At 39.1% G+C, this 17,980-nt stretch overlaps 1 long non-coding RNA gene across 1 annotated transcript; it reads left to right on the top strand.

Annotated features, from left to right (window-relative positions):
* Positions 1–4,288: 4,288 nt before the first annotated feature.
* On the top strand, positions 4,289–13,532 carry LOC104149647 (uncharacterized). Its single transcript, XR_011134682.1, has 2 exons — positions 4,289–5,188; positions 11,610–13,532. It is a non-coding gene; the product is annotated as an uncharacterized lncRNA (long non-coding RNA).
* The last annotated feature ends 4,448 nt before the right edge of the window (positions 13,533–17,980 follow it).

Below are 17,980 nucleotides of genomic sequence, written 5' to 3'. Positions count from 1 at the left end.
CTAATTTCCAAAGCCTGATCTGACAAAATCTGGTGAAGCTCTTAAGTTGGTGTTCAGTCGCATTAATGACTGTTTTGTTTTGTGGAATCCTAAAGCTTGTTCTGTTAATCTCACTACTTAATTAAATAATTGGATCCAAATCAATATTGATACTAATTTATTGATTTGACATAACTGATATCACTTATTTTTAGTGTAGGAAGTAATTTACTGTTAACATTTTTGTGCCAATTTGTTATTCCATATTTTAAAATTGATACTGTGTCATATCGCTTTCAATGAGCAACATAAGCCAGAACTATCTGACAGATATCTACTGATAAGTATAAAAGTTTAATCAGCTTCTTGAGTTAATCTTTGTTTACCACATTGTATTCCAGTTTAATCATGGAAACTGTTTACATGTCCTGTGGCAGCCAAATCACATTTGTGCTTAGCTGTTGAGTAGGTTATCTCAGCACACATGACAGAGAAGGGAAAGGAGACGATTAGGAGCGTGAATTATCCTGCTATTCCAACTCAGGGCCTGGGGAAGCCGTCTCAGTTCTTGCACCTCCAGTGCCTCTGATACTAACGGGGTTATTAAAAACCTCAAAGAAGGAGAGAAAAGATGAACTAATGTCTTCACAAACTAGCAGAGCTGAGCTGGCATAGCAAGGAGGGTGGGAATCCCACGCACTACGCTGCAGCAGTACCACTGCTGCTACGTTACTTTTCTGCGTGCAGAAGCCCCGTGCCTGTCGTTGGCCAGCAGTGCCAGAGAGGTTAAGAAACTGTGGCACTGGAAGCTGTTGCGTTAACTTTCTGAATAATTGACACAGCTCCATGCTCTTGCCCTTTTTTACACTACTTGCTGGAATAATAACCCAAAGTAATTTTTTTGAATGGACTCATGATCAGAGTGGGTGTTATCGTTCCAAGTTCTCCAAAATGAAAGCAGTGCAGCTCACAAGTCCTTTGAAAGGTCTCCCCGCTTGCGGTACTGCAGGTAGGTGCCAGAGGACCAGGCAGACAAAGGATATGAAATCATAGACCAGTCCTCCCTGGCCTGGAAAGGGATCGTTCATCTCTGACTGAAGAACTGACAGAAGTCGGTGGCTAAGGAGGGATCTGATGTGCACTGAATCTGGTAGGATATCCTGTGGAAGATGGACAAGTTCCTGATTAGGTGCGTTTTAAGATATATTTTCTTTGAGAAAAGACCCGCCTGCCTCGTACCTCACAGAGCCTTTTCGAACAGGCAGCACCTCCTCACCCCTCTAATACGACAATCTCTTAAAACGCTGTATCCTTGAGGTGTCCTGACTCCTGAGAACGCCAGCGAGCGCCTGCAGTTTCCTGAATTTGATTTGTACACTTTGCAGTTTCCAGGCACACTGAGTTTTCTAGGTGTTTTCCGCTCCATTGTATAATTAATGGACAGGGCAAAACAGCATTATAATCAGAGGAATTGCGTATCAGCCTGGGAATACGTCCAGTCTTGTTCTGGGATTAAAAGTAAATATAATAATTTACAAAGAGTCTAGATGAAGAGATTGATTTTTCTGTTTGATTTTACTGTTATTAGAAGTTAATTGAATGGAAGCTGCAAACAGTTGGGGCCTTTTATTCTTGCATTTCATCGTCTTCATAAACGGTGTTGGTCATCTTTTGTGTCTGTTCCCCCTACCCGGAAGGCGAGTGCCGTGATGCTGATTTATTTTGAAGAGCTTCCTAAGAAACTTTTGGAAACTGCTTCGGAAATTTAAAGTATAACCTGTCCTCAAACAATGTATTGTAAACTCAAGAGTAACTGAGACAGTGGCTTGAAAAGCATAGAAAATACTCCCTTGTGGAAACTGTAAGCCTGTAGAACTGATCATCTAACTGCATACAGAATAATAATTAAACAAAATTGAAAATTGTTATCAATATTGATGGCCCATGCACGTTATTATTGAGAAGGTCCAGAGAGCACACCTGGGCCAAGCCCTCCAGCTTCTCCTCCCCAGCTGAGAGGCGCTAACGCTACAGGAAACAGGTTTTACAAGGAGCCACAGCCGCTCGCCAGGGGCTCGCCGGTCGTCCGCGGCGCCCTCGGGAGAGAACCGCGGCCGAGGAGCGAGGCGCAGCGGCGCGGAGCAGACCGCCGCCAGCTGCGGGAGCCTCGCCCCGCCGCCCCGCCTCAGAGCCGCCCGGCCCCGGCCCCGGCCCCGGCCGCGCGCGCACCTCCCAACGGCCGCCCTTCCCGCCCTCGGCGCGCGCCCCACCCCTCACAGCACCCTGCCCTCACCCAGCGGGTGGGCGGAGCCCGCTGAGGCGGGGGGGTGGGCTCTGCCCCGCCCCGCCCCACCGCGGGCATGCGCAGCGGGGGGAGCGCGGCGGGCCGTTGGGGCGCGTCAGCACGCTGCGGCGTCATAGCGGCGGCGACGCTCTGAGGCGGCGGCGGCGGCGACACCCACCGGCGGGCGCGCGCGGGAGGGGGCGGCGGGCGGCCGAGGCCGGCGCGGCGGGGCCGCGGCGGGCGGGCGGGCGCGGGTATATGGCGGCGGCTCTGTCCGCCCTGGCTGCCAGGCTCTCCCAGTCGGCCGCTGCCAGGTCCTACGGGGTCTTCTGCAAGGGGCTGACCAGGACCCTCCTCATCTTCTTCGACCTGGCCTGGAAGCTCCGCATCAACTTCCCCTACCTCTACATCGTCGCCTCCATGATGCTCAACGTGCGGCTGCAGGTGGGTGGCGGCGGGGGCCTGGCGGGGCTTTGCCCGGTAGCTCTCCGAGTAACGGTGAGGCGCCGCGAGCCGTGGCCCTCGCCGGCCTGGCGGCGGGAGGCCGTCGCGTCTGCTGTGTCCCCGGAGGACATCTTCCTCCGTGGCAGCGCCCGGCGGCTTGTTCCCTGTCGTACGTCTGTGTGTGCCTGTGTCTGGTGCTGCGAGTGCACGGTCGCACTGCTGATCCTCGAAGCGGCGCATATACCACTTCGTCTGAAGTTTAATTCTCTTTACCAAGTCATAGTTAACTATGTTTTTATCTTGCGTTTTGGTACTATGTTCCTGGGACTTTTCCACGGGGCTAATAAACCGTTTCCTGCTTGATTTTTTTTGTTTTCTTTTTCAGTCGAGAACAATTATAGCGGGGAAAACGTAGAGATAGTTTCGAATGATAATGTTGCTGCATGAAAATGACAGTTCAGGTTTAATTTGCATCTCTTCCATCTTGAGCCTGCTTCCGCAAAACAGGGAACTCCCTAAGCTACCTTTGACCAAAACCCACGGAGAGCGCTCACCCTTGGCAGGGTTGGCGTTCTGCTGGTTTTGTGATGAAATGGAAGCTTTGCTTTTAACTTGCGACAGAAGTGGGCTACGCAGGTCATCACAACATCTGCCCTTACCAAAGAGTGGTCACTTTCCTTTTGACTGAGGTTCATAGCTTTAATGAAAGTTTTGCCATCTAGCTGGTGGCTGAGTGTTAAAGGACAGGTCTGGCTGCAGGTTGTGATTTATGCAAAATAAGATGAAATGGGAAGAAGTTAAAATGTGGAGTGTCCCTCTTATTTTTGGGACCTAATTACCCTGAACCTGAGCCATGCTGCCAAGAATTATCCATGCAGCGTAGTAATCCTGGTGGCTAAAAAGGCCTTCCCTTTGTTTGTTATCTGTGTTGGCGCATAATTCTCTTGTAACAACATCGGCTTGGCATTTGACTACAACGTAACAGCTTACCCTCTAATTATGCTGGTGTAGCCAGTCTGACCGGTTCTCTCCCGGAAGCGCTGAACAATAAATATATCCTTGGTTTCTGGTGTTCTGTCTTTGATTTCAGCAGGTATTTTCGTTTACAGGAAAATGACGCTAACATTTGCCTTTAATGTTAAACCTCTCTTTGCTAAAAGGCTGTATTTTCATTGGTTAAAGAACATTGTACTGTTATGCAGTGCATCTTTCTAGCTGCTAATTTGCTGACTCACTTTGCTCGTCGTTATCAAAACAGGGTTCCTAACAGACTAAACTGAAACTACAGAAGAAAGTTTATATGTGAGCCTACCTCTTTCCCCCTTCCTTCTCTTCCTTTGGATGAGCTCAGGCAGTCTGTAGGAAGAACCTATCTGTTTGCACTACTGTTGCTTTCTACAGTTAGGTTACTCCTTTTCTTCACGTTAAAGAAATCATTTTTCCATCTACTGGTCACAAAAGGAACTGGAATCTAGAAGAGCAGATGAGCTCTCTTTGAGATGAGTTTAAAAAAATCTGGGGTGGGGAATTATTGTGTTAACCTTCTGTATTCTTTCTTTTTTAGGTCCATATTGAGATCCACTGACTTGTGGCTTGGTAGGCTGCTTGTGCTCTATGCTGGAACTAAAGTCAATCACGCTTTTCAGACTCGGCCTGCTGTGAAACAGCAAAGCTATGCCTGTCTCCTGTAGGAATATGGAGAAAGAAGACTTAAACCAGAAACAAGTATCTGAAAGTGGCCCAGGTCATCACAAGGCAGCAACTCGCCTTAAACACATACATTCTTTGTTGAACAGCTCTCAAAATCGTAGTAACAGTTTACGAAAAGAATTACTATATTTTAAGATCAGGAATTGTTCAGTCTTTAATGCTATACCTCTGTGTTATATTGGCAAGGAAATGCCTCTGAGTTTGAGTGAATCGGCAGGGAGAAACTCAAGTACAGCTGCTTCTTCAAAGGACTCATTTTGTCTGCATTTTTCTTCTGAGAAAGACAGACTTGATAGGGTTTCTCTTTGCATTAACAGTACTTCAGTAAAGGGCTGGATGGAGAAAGCTTGCTGTTTTGCTAAAGGCTTAAGTAGCTGGTTCTGTCCAGGAGACAACAGTGTATGCCTTGCATACTTCTGGCTGTCAAAGTTGCAGTATAATCAAAACTCACTGTGCCTGGAATCAGAAACGAGCAGCAGCATAGAGAATGAATTGCAGCTTGCGTTTCCTGGAGAGTTGGAATTTGGTGGACTTTCTGATCTTTATTCTATTCCAGTTGCCTCACTGAGTGAATATACTATGGGACTCTTAAACAACCAGAAACCATGTTTTTTTCTTTGTTACTTAAACCTTGTATCTTCAGAGAAAACAACTGGATATAAGAAAATGCTTTCAAACATAAAATATGTGACAAGTAATTTTCACATCATACAGCTAGTGACTTCTGTGCTAGCTTTTGCACTAGCAGGTCTCTGGTATGGAGTAGCAAAGGTAAAAAAGTGCTAAAATTTTAATTACTATTTTTAACATTAATAGAAATTTAACTGATTGAATCACAGAGACAAGGTTACAGTTAAGGTTTTAGTGAGAAGTAGACAGCTAAATTAAAATTATACTTGTGTAATTGCTAGTAAACTGGCTGTTGAATAACAGGGATTATTTTTAGTAAGGAATATTTGCCTCTAAGTGGAAAGTACTTCTTAATCTTAAAATTGTGCGGGACTTCTACAGGTCTCCCGTTAACACTAGACTAGAACTCAGTTTGACTCTTTTGCACGGATCCTTTTTTTCTGTATTTGCTGAGTGCTCTGGCTACTGTTTACAATAATTTCTAAGGAAACTTACTTAGAGAACTGAACTCCTGCTCTGAATCCAACAGCAACTACTGGTCATTAAAACACTTTGGATTGGAAAGCTTTTAAGAAAAGGTGGGTGGGGAGTCTTCAGCATAGCATAATTCTCAGCAGTGTTTTTCTCAAAAATGGTACTGCTCTAATTTGAACAATATCTCATGAACTTCATTGGGCTGCAGTTAAATGGGCACAGTATAAATAATTTTCTAAGGGAACATTTCCTTTCTTTGAAAAAAAGATTGTTATCACTGAAGCATAGTAATCATTTCTGGGCCTGCTGGCTTTGGGACAGACTTCCACAGTGTTTGGCAAAGAGTGGAGCAAATGTGTTGAAAGCAATAGAGTTACTTGTGAATAAGAATTTGCAGGAATATGCTCCTTTGGGCACTTAGATGGAGAAACTTAACGTGCAGTATGTCAAACTTTAGCGCCTGAAAATCTCAACAAAGGGAGTTAGCACAGATGAGCTTAATGTGCTCTGTGGACTTGCCTGAAGAGGGAAGTAGTGATATGGTGAGTTAGCATGCATTTCAGCTTGCTCTTCACTGTGAATTAAAAGTGAGGACTTGATGCAGAGTAAACTAACCCTAGTGATCCATACACTAAGTATCCCTTTTTGCTGTCTATCGTACTTCACTTTGGAAACGGAATAAGCAACGTTGCATACAGTCTGAATTGTTTTAAACTGGAAAGCCAGTAGAGTTTCTAACGTAGTGTTTCTTTGTGCGTTAGCTCACTGCACAAAAGCCTTCTTATGCAAGAAGCCTGATGTTATGAAGATGAGATGCCAGTTAGCAGTGTTATGGAGAGAAGTATTAGCTTCTTCTAAGCTTATAGGAGTGCTGAAAGTAAGATATGCTAGTTTTTGTGTCAAATGGTATTTTATGTATTTTATATCCCCATTGGTTGACTATTTCTTCTGGATGTTAGAAGAGATAAAAAGCCATTTGTTATAATTTAGACAATAACTTTTTCATGGGTATATGCTCTTAATTATTTAACTTCTAGACCTTTAACCACATGATTACCAGTCACAAAATTACCAGAAACTGCAACATAATAATAGATTATAGGTTATAAGTAATTATTTTGACAGCAACAGTTTCCTTGCAGTCAAGCTATTGATGCTTTTCCTTTCTGTCTCCGCTGCTGCAGTTTATCACCCTTGCAGTGGTATTAACAGAAGTGCTTGTGGATCAAGACTGCTGAAATAACGTGGATTTAAAATCCCCAAATGTCAGAAACAGACATTTCCCAAAAAGTTTGTGGCTTATTTGAATTATGGTGTTCAATTGTCACCTATCCACAGCTTGACCCTAAAAACAGCTGGCAGAGCTCAAGGCACAGGAATGAAGGTAGGGATGAACTGAAGCCTGTTTAAGCTGGCTTGATTGCTAAAGAAGTCATTGTGCAACTGCATCTTAATCTCTATAATTAACTATATAGGTAAAGGAAAAACTCTCTTCCTGTATATTGAGCTCTTTTACCTTTGTACCTAAACACAACCCTGCCTCCACAATTGACTGCTTGGATTTCCCTCTATAAAGAATTGGTTGGCACAGCTGTACCTGTAGTTACTACTCAAGAGTCCCTCTGCTCAGCTGAACAGCTTGGCCTAGAGTGTTCTCTTCCCAGATGTACGTTATTTTGAAACTGTGGGCTATTGGAACCACAGTTACATACAACACACATTTGTAAATAATACTGTTAGATTAATAAGCAAGAAGAGTAGCTGAAGGCATAAAAGCATTAATCCTGTTTTTATGCACTTATGGGTGGTGATTTAAAAAAGGAGGAGGAGGAAAAACAAGATAAACCACCTGTAAATTAGAATTTAAATATGTGGTTAGTGGGGTGCCAGGACTTGTCTTTTTATGGATAACAAGCCTATTCAGGAGGGGATCTTGGAGTGTTGGGTAGTATTATTATCTGGACTGTGATACAATCTAGATACTATAGACCTGTCATAAGCAAAACTTGCATTGCGTGAGTGGCCTTTAATCACTATTACAGGATCACTTTAAATAACTGCAATACAGATAAGCAACATGGTGATAGGTATTTGTATATTATATGTATAATGAACATAAATTTTAAATAATATGTCTCAAGTGAGTGGATTTAATCCATTTTAACATAGTTTATGTACTTTGCCTTGGATTTTATTGCTTAAAACCTAAAAGGTAACTTAACTTGAACATTCCACGTGAAATTGAAATAAAGGATAGTTAGTATGCTAAAATCTCACATAATATGTTGCACTTTAAGCTTGGGAAGGTCATAAATTGAAAGCAGTATTCTTGCACTAATGGAACTATTAAACTGGCAGAGGTTACACTCAAATGGCAGTTTTCCCCTCTTTAGGGGGAGAATAATGAACCAAGATGATGGAGATCCTTTGAAACTATATATAAATCAAACACAATATATTTAAACCACTGCTTTCTTCATACAAATGGCTTGATACTAACTCATCTCAAAAGATGGAAAACATCTCAGCTAAGAATCAGTTTATAGGGAGTTTCACGGCCTCTCTAAGTCAGAAATGAAAAGCGCTTTTCTGAGTAAATGCCCTGTTAGGGTTGAGACTGACACGGACAACTTATAGTGCAGAAGAATAACATTTTTAATAGGGATAAGGGGCCTTTAACATGAACCAGGATTTGCCTTCTTACTTCCTCTCCCCTTAATCATGCTATTTTTATTAGTGTTGAAAAGAGGGGTTTCTAAGCAAAATCTAAGGGTTCTCCTAATCAACTCTAATGCTTTTAAACTGTCACTCATCAGTGTCCAGATCCCTCCTGAGTTTGATTTTTGCCATTAGAAATCGAATAAATTGAGTAAGAAAATATTCAATACTTAGAATGAATTGCCTAGCAATTTCCCATAAACATATGTTAGAGTGGAACGTTACTATATATAGTGTACTGCTTTACAAAAGAAAAGATACTTTTAAATGTGTGTACACAGTCTGCATGTGGGTAAAACCCATATTATCACAGTATGATGTTGGAATGCTCATGCAAACTCTTACTTTCTGGCATTACAATGCAAAATGCAGTAGAGATGGTGGTGTGCTTCTCAATGTGGTATTAGTGCAGTCTTAAAGCACATCTGTATACATCATGCATCGCAAAGCAGTTTTATCTGTAGACATTTTCTAGCCTCTTGCTTTTCCAGAGGTTATTTTTAAGACTGTAAAGACTGCACTTTCTTAAGCTTTTCCAAAGCTTGCTTTTTTTCCTCCTTTCCTCTTCCCTTGGGCCTCCTTGTAGGTACACACACTTCTAATTTTTGGAAGGAGCAAGCCGTAACCACTTTTCTAATATATCGGCTTACTGTCAAGTGTGTGTGTGTTTTGTTCTGTTGCCAAATTATGGCTTGGGTCCTACCTATTTTATTTTCCTTCCTTTCCCTTCCCGCCCTGCCGTTTCTTAGCATGTGTGCATGCTGGTGTTCTGTTCCATTTCAGAAACGCTCCCAGTAATTACATATAACACATTGACAGAAAACAGATGTAAGCATCCTTACTTTGTCATTAGGGTATATGACAAAGGGTATATCTGACAGAGCAGTAGGTAGCCAGTGTGACACATGTTCTGCTTCCCCCTCCCTTCACAGCAGCTGCTTTGATTAAAATCCAATATTTAGTAATCCAAACTTGCTATACCTCTGTCAGCTGAGAATTCCAGCTAGAACTTGGGAATTATCAAATACAACGCAGTCAAAACTTAAGACATTAGCGTTATGCTAGCTTCCAGACTGTTTTTTGTTTTTTGTCATCAACTTTGAAAATTTCTTATGAATATGCTCTTAATATTTTAAAATCTTTTTTCCAATAATGCATTGAATAAGATGTTCTGACACTTACGCATGTTTTCTGTGCTGCAGTCAACTGGGGGAAAACTTAGGATTTTTTTTTTTTTTTAGTTAAAATTTATGATGCTTCCCCTTTTGAAATTCGAGACTACAAAACCTCTAATCTTCAACGAGGAGCTGCATTTGACAGAACTTTCAAATAGACAATTTTTTGGATATAAAAGTATTAATGAATCGGCTCGCATTACTAAATTCAAGAACACATACCAGTCTGCTAACATTTGGTGTGAAAACAAGAATAATAATCTGGAAGTGCGAGCTATCATCATGCTGCCTTCCTATAACACCTTCCACTGAGTACACTCTATTGGTGTTTACTCTGAAATTAATCCTGAATTGTATCCTGAAATCTCAATGATCTTAGTCTTTTTGGCAGTTGTGATACAGGATTCAAGCCTGTACAGGTGGTTGTTTCATTGTTAATGACAAAATCCATTTGAAATCTAATCCATTTTAGAAAATGGCCCGAGGGACTTCCAGAAAGAAAATCTGCCGTGAAAGGCTTCTGTTTATTTTGTTGGTCTCAGTGTATTTATATTATATTTTGAAATTTCTCTCTTCTTCCTTTGTGGGAGATCTATACAGATATAAACTGACCGCAAAAATGGTATATCTTCTAAAGCAGCACTGTTCTTTAATCTTTTGGTTGTAGTCAATTTTTATCTATTATCAAATATAAAATACCTGGATGTAATTTAAGCTTTCATTCTTAAAAGTAGGTAAATCTAAAGCTTAGTGCCTGATTCATAAGCTGAAGGTGATGAGTATTCAATGAACTTCATTGAAAATGGGTTCTACACCCTTCTGCTGACTGACTTTAAATGCTGATGTTTATAATACTTCCTGTGAACTGCGATGTTATCCGTGCAAAACGATTTTAGTCTATGGCCTTAGTCTTGGGCCCTAAGTGTGTGATTTGTTATTTTTTGTTGTTTGTTTTTTGTTTCAATTGCAATGTGAGAGATTGAGACGTCTGGCACAAACAATCTCTGTTGCAGAGAAAGATGTTTACAACTTTATATGTATTTTAGAACTTTATAATAACAATTTTTAACTTGTGAAAGGAGTTTCCATAGTAAACTTGAAACTTGTTGCCCTAATGATGTTAATACAGACTTTTGAATAATAGAGAATGCTATCTAAGCTTCTAGAAGCTGTTGATGAATTCTGATGCTGCTTGCTTACACCACAGGAGGGAGTTAAATATCAATCTTTTGAATATTTTCAGTTATGGCGTAGGTTTTTCTTAGTGCATTTCAGTTTACAAATATGCTGGATTTGACTTGTCTTACGGTTTGTCACTGCAAATAGCGTAATGTACAAAATCAATACCCAATGGTAACTTATTGCAACTGTTTACAATTGAACTCTGAATACCAATTGATGGATTTTATCGAGCTATTTAAAAATAGAAATAAAAGCCTTTTAATAAATGATCTTCTGGCTGTGTTGAACAAAAGAGCTAGTTTTGGTGCTTCTCATTCCAATTTTTCATTCTATAAATAGCACAGAGGTACATGTACAAATGAGATGTACAAATAACTTAGAAGCTCCTGTTTCTGCCTATGTAAAGTCATAGGTAGAGAGTGACTGGCTTTTCAGAGATAAAATTTGGGAGATGTGCATTTATCAAATCTCATCATACCAAACAAATTTAAAATCTGTGTGAGAATAACAGCGCAGTTATGCTTATCCTTGAAAATTTGGTATCTGAGCAACAGGCTAGCTCAATTGTTAGCCACCAGTGTTCACGGGGATTCTTTTTACACTCTATTTTTTTATGCCACATCTTAAACCAGAAAAATTTAATACAGTTCCAAGGTATTTCCCAATTAAGTAGGTCTAATCTTGTACTGCAGTCTCGTTTAGAAGGGGAAAGCAAATCATGCTAGCTGTGTAGAAAGGACATAGCAATTCTCTTGTGAAACTCTGGATAACATTCATTGCTGGATGTTTCTCTTGAGAGTTAAAATCACCTTAGTGTTAACAGATATTCTGGAGTTTGCTTTTTGCTGAATAAAATACTTGCATGAAAGGAGTGGCATAAACATTTATCTTCTGCTTGATGTAGAGCATGAAAAACAAACAAGCCCCAAACCCCCCTAAAAGCTGCTATCAGCTGATTTTTTGGTTCTAGAATCAAAAGACATAATTAACGTACATTTTTTGTTTATTCTCAGGGCCTTGATGCCACAAGTGATAAATGCTGAGGAAGTATGCTATTGTTTTATGTGCTACATTTATTCTGTAGAGAAATGGTATCGACGACGCTGAAGCAAAGGCTGACATCTTGAATACAAAATTAACGTATACTCTTAATGATGAAAGCTGAGTGTTGTTTCCCTCAAAACATGATCTTAACAGAAATGAAGGAGTGGGGGAAGCAAAATGAATGTAATCTAATACGCACTATAACGTTTTGTCTTATGTTAAGATATCCACAGTTTATGAAGTGCATCAACTCTCTCTGTATGTCACTGTACATTCCTTATTGCTTCTGGAATTTGCGTGGTACATACTAAAGCAATAGTGTTTAACATTTTGGCTGGACAGGACATTCTAGCTAACTCACTGTCACACTGATGTGACCCAGCCCTAATTATTAATTTTGTCATCACTTTCAGATGGATTATCAGTAGTTTTGTGTGTGTATTTATGTATATATAGGCATGATACCTGCAGCTCACAGGTAATTTCAAGGGCTTCAGAATACACTGGCAAATAAACTTGGGAAAAGACATGCTAAAATAGGTGTGTCAAAATCTCCCGTTAGGATCGGAAGTCAGATGCAAGGTGGTGGGCTTTCTCTTTGAGATGGTCTATGACTAAGGCCATAAAAAACAAAGATTCTGCTGCAAATATCCATGTCTCTTAAGAAAAAGATTTAAGAAAATGGAGAGAATGCCTTACATTTCATTTAAAAAAAAAAAAATAATGGATAGAGGTCTAATTATCAAGCACTGTGCTGTGCTTGTAAAAGCACATTATAAGCCTTCTGTTATTGCTATTTCTATTTATCATAAATATTTTCTGTGCATCTCAAAATGCTCCTTTATGCATCTTTAACCTCATAGTTCAATGACAAAAATGCATATATATACACATATATCTATCTATATCCACATTTCTTAATTCCTTCAAATCTTATGCATTCTGTTGAAACTATCCCTAGGGGTAAAGGAACAAAATCAAAATTAAGTCAAATGCTCACCTCTTGCTCATTGAACAAAAAAAAACAGCAGCAGTGACAAGCTTGGTGTTTTTTAAACTTTTTTTTTTTTTTGGCTAGGAGCTGGAGCCCATAATCACTTTAGCTCTGAGTTATTCACAAATAACCCTTTTGAGCACAGTGATGCTGTCTGGCCTCTTGTCTAAAAAAAAAAGAAAAAGAAAAAAAAATCTGTTCTACAGCAGAGGTTCTCAAATCCTCTTTCAAGTCTTACCCTTGCATTCCAAGTATTGTGGAATACTGCACATTGACTGCATGCATATATGACTTGCTCCAGAGTTTGAATAGTTGCAACATTTCTAACTTCTGGTCTCTGCTCATGGTAAGAATTCCCTAGAATGAAGAAAGCAAACTGTGAGTACTGTGTATTTTTTGCCATTCTTAAAATATAATCATTCTGATGTAGTTCAGAGAAGAAGTTTGAATGAGTTCCTTCTAATTTTAATGTAAATAAAAAGCCCAAAACAGAGGATAAATAGATGTATTAATTTGGATTTCTTTGGTAAGTGAGATTAAAAAATAGAAATAATTTTTATGATACTCCTATAACACCTTGCTTGTGAAGACTTGCTTGTGCACCTTTAAATATTTGTCATTTTAAGTCAGGTTTGTAGATGATAAATTTTCTATTAGGCTGAAAATAGAAGACTACCACAGAAACTAGATTTACTTGTCTGTCCCCCACCTAGTCAAGAAAGACTGAAAGCTTTAACCGTTTTCAGAGTTAGACAGCCTTATCTTGTTTCCCTCTAGCTGCCTTCTGAGTGATACTATCTGTACAGACTATAGCAGGTTTCTAGTCCTTCACTTTGGCATGTGGTGTGCTCCCTACAATCCGTTGGTTAAAATAAAAGCTGTCTGGTTTGTGTTGTCATTGTGAAAGGTGAGTTTCTGAGCTCTTCCTCACCTTTTCTTTCTGTGTTTATAATCATTATCTTGCAATTGTTAACTGTTCTGTTTTCTTTCTATTTAGCTGAACCACTTAGTTGCCAATGTCAACAATCTAAATATCTGCAGAGATTTTCATCCCCCCCCCCTTTTTTGTGGTTACTTCATGAAGATTCTTTGGCACTTGCTCAGTTTATTCTAATGTATTTTCATACAGTATCCATAAGGCACTGTAGCCTTTCCTGAATGCAGTATTTTAGCAGTCTTTTTCTTCCATGTAAACAGTGCTTTTTTGTAGGCCACACTGAAATAGCATTGTCCAAAGCTTCAATTCCGTGTTTGTACATCTAGTTACTACAAAAGAATGCATTCTCAAGTGAAAATACCTCTAGTGAAGTCTTTGTTACTGATATATACTTGTCAAATCCAGCAGCTGATCTGCCTGGGAAGGAACCGAACTTCTACCTTCTAGCAGATATTCTAGCTGTGATAAATAATGACATATACAAGATGACTGTTTTCAAACATACAAAAACTTGCAAGGTAAGGACTACACTATATGCTGCTATATTTGGCATTCAAATGCTATTGGTAGAGGCACCCACTTTTTTAAAAAAGAAGTAATAGTATCTGAAATTGGCAGACAGGAAGCCTAAAATAAGAAACAGTGAAGCAGTCTAATGATTTTAAAGTCAACTCTTTATTAAAAAGTTTACAATTTTTCTTCCTGATACTGGCTGATGCTTTACTCTGGGGGGGGGGAAAAAAAAAAAAAGCCAACCAAAAAAAAAAAAGGGAAGCACTTTGAGCATGTTTTTTGTTTAATTTTGATAATCATTTTGGCAGCAAAATAGGATGAAGAGATGGGAATTACAGTGTGAGACAAGACAATCTGATCTGATCTTTCCTTATGACAGGAACTCTGTCAAACAACTCAGGCGCCCACTTTTTTTTTTTTTTGAGGCGAGGTTAAGTAAGTGTTAGAAATCAGCTTAGAGGGAATAAAAAAAGGCAGAAGTATTTTGTATCAGTTTTACAGGAAAGGGAAATTACACTTTTATTATTTTGTCCTCAGTTATTTGTTATTTCTGTTATCTCTTCAGTCCTACACGCACCTTATTGTAATCCAGAGCTAGGAGGTGAAGTAGTCCATTCAAAATCTGAAGAAAGTTGACAAGTTAATTTTTTTTTTTGCATTTCAGAAAATGTAGTCAATAAGAAATCTGATACTAGGATTTATCTGTTTAAGTAAATTAAAGTGGTTTTAGGAGGGCAAATCACAGCTTCAATCCTGTAATCCAGTCACACAAGATCAGCACTGATGCCTTGCCTTGTCGACTTAATAGGAGTCCTGTAAGCATGAATATCTTCCTACGTGAACCAAATTGCAAGGTCAGGGCTGCTGTGTTTTATGGGAATGCCTTTAAGTTTAGCCTAGGTTTAAAGTCCAAGCCCGCTGACAGTACAGTCAATGGGAATCTTCCCAATGATTCAAATGGGAAGCATAGTCACCTCCTAGACAAATATTACATGGGAACACTAAAGGACACAAAGAAAACAAAGCCACATGTTAGATCATTACTCAGCTACTTAGAATGATATAGTGGTTTGCCAATGACAGCCACTTAAACTACTCACTGCTTCTGGTCTTTGTCCATCTTGTTGCCAGTAATGGTAAATCAACTCCCCAGTACCATATACTAAAAATGCATAATTTTTATTAAAATACCGTATTTGCCAATATTTTAACACATACCCACCTGATCATACTTATGTTCCTATGTACACAATAAAGGAAAGAATGAGTGATTTAACAAGTCACAGCACAGACTTGTAGTTATATTCTTGTCTCTCCCGTGACTCATTAGGTGATGGTGGACCAAATACTTCCCTTTTGGCTACACAGAGATGATATCTTCCTGAGTGCTCCGAAATTCATTACATTCAAAATACTGTGCTTCTAGCAAAAAACAAAATATAGCTGTATTATTCTGAAACAAATTGTCGGCTTTTAGCAGCTGAGAGGTAATAAAAATAAAATAAACAATGTCCAAAGTTACAGCACACCCCATGGTCTTCTATAACAGAAAAAACTCCTAGGAACCCTGGTTTATTAAGTGATATAATTTGCTCCTTTTTTGAATGATTACATTGGTTAACAGTGTTTGCTAACAGTGTTTACGTAGCTTTAGTCCCTGGTGTTTTTTGATCATAAATTATCTCTCAGGAACTGCAAGCAGTTATCGATAATAAGGTTATTACTGCCTTTTACGTAAAGTAGGTGTTACCATTTTGTATTCCTTCCCCGGAACATTACGTTTTCTTTCTTGCTTCTCTACAACATGTTGTTCGTCTGGGGTATGCTCGCATCTTGCATTATTTTGCTTAAAACTAGTCTGATGTTGGTGCGACAGTTAAAAGAATACATTTAATATTTTTAGCAACTCTTAACGCTCAAGAAAGTATATTGGACTATTTTCTTGGAACGTTGAATAAAGTTACACCAAATTATATTCATTAGAGAGTCCTTACAAGAAATGAGGATTGTTAGAGAAATAAGCATGAAAAAATATTTTCAGAGCTCTTTTTGATAGTTTAAAGCACAACAAATTCTGCTTTCAAATTATTCCCGTAAATATTGCCATGTTGTAATATTTTTTCTTCTCTTTACAAAATTTTTCTTGTTGTATGGAAAAATTGCATAGTCATTTTCTCCTAGTTTTCCTAAAGGGTTTGTGGCTGAGACCTGCACATGCACACACACAGTAGAACTAAAGCCTCTCTCTGCAATTTTCAGTTACAATAGGAGGCACCCTGGCTAACAGTAAATTCAGTAATTCAGGTAGGATTGCACTTAAGTTAGTGACATCTTTTTAGTTTGCTGTTACTAGCTGTGAGTTTACTAAAGAAGCATTGTAACAATTGCTGCTTGTTAGCAGAAGGGGAAGAAAATTTATTTTACTCAGCCAGACTCCAAACGGGGAGTCTTGTCTCCAAACTTGTTGTTAACGGCCTCTGTAAAAAAATCAAGAAAGAGTTCCAGTTAGAACTGATTATTGAAAGTGAGTGGCCAGGTCTTGGTTCAAAACTGGCCTGAAACCAACGTAGTATTATCCACACCAGCTTTGTAGCCGCCTTCCTAGAGTCTTTTGCTCATTATACTCTTGGACGCCTCTAATCTTGGGACCTAGAGATAAAAGACTATTTAATTTGCATAAGACATGAAATGGTATTTTTGTACTGCCTGTATGTAAACATATGTAAATATTTAAATGTATATGCACATACATATGCATTTTTGCTTGTTTAGCTTGAGAATGTTCTCCTGCTCAAGTCTGAAGTGTTTTACATAAATGATAAATAATCAGGTAGTAAGGAATGGAAACACATCCATGCTACATTAAGCACAGTGAAAACATACCTTTCTTTTCTGTTGCATTATTCTGAAATTACTATGGATTTTCCAAATTCCCAGTGTGATGAAGCTACTGCTCTACTTGTTCCTATTGCATATTTTAAGCCTTCTGACATATTGTGTATAATCAGTTAGAAGTTCAGGTTTCCTAGAAGACTGCTTCATTTATCTGCCATTATCTGCAGTTTCATAAACTAAGAAAAGCAGAATATTATCTCCTTTTTTTAATAGTTTCAATATTTTAGCTGAAAAATATGAAGAAGAATTTATCTCAAAATTTATCTCTTTTTAGTGCCTATCTGTGCATCACAGCATTACCAAACCAGAATGAAATACAATATTTACAGAAAGGAGAGTTTTGTATAAGTTATGCAGAAATTCCACACCATTTAATAGAAAAAGCAGTAGCTAGAAAAGGAACCGCTAAGCTACTATTCTTTCCAAAGGATGGACCAGCAAATTTCATAGGAGCAAGCAGGACGCTGAAGATTCAGATACAAAAAACATCCCAAAATATGTCACGGATGGATTTAATCTATGAATGAGATAATAGTTCTTGTCAACAAGTTACAGAAGTTTACCACTATGAGAGAAAGACACATTATTTAAGAAAATAAACAGTACTCAACAGTCTATCATCAGTCTTACAAATCTGATCAAGATGTTGAAATTCTGTTAGTTTTATCTGTCACCTTGTTTTTCAGGTTTGGAGTCCTGTATACACACAGAGTTCGGGAAAGCCTTAAAGACGGGCACAGAGAGTAACAGCACGGTTTTGTTAGTCGTAAGAATTTAGCTGTGCTCATTGTGCATCTCCTACTGAAATAATTTCACTTCCAGTAGGAATAAAACCAGAATGGAGGCCTTATCAGGCCAGACAGGAGAAAACATCCTTGCAGAAGAGGACTAATTTATTCTCCGTAAGTGAACTAACCCCCCCAGATTTTCATGTTGTTTGAAGCGTCCTAGGTCAAATGCAGGTTTTCAAAACTATTATGTGAAGTCTTTCAGGTGCAACT

The sequence above is a fragment of the Struthio camelus genome, chromosome 15 (genome assembly GCF_040807025.1).
Source record: "Struthio camelus isolate bStrCam1 chromosome 15, bStrCam1.hap1, whole genome shotgun sequence".
NCBI lineage: Eukaryota > Metazoa > Chordata > Aves > Struthioniformes > Struthionidae > Struthio > Struthio camelus.
Note: the sequence above shows the minus strand (reverse complement) of the source record. Positions and strands in the feature narration are given on the sequence as shown.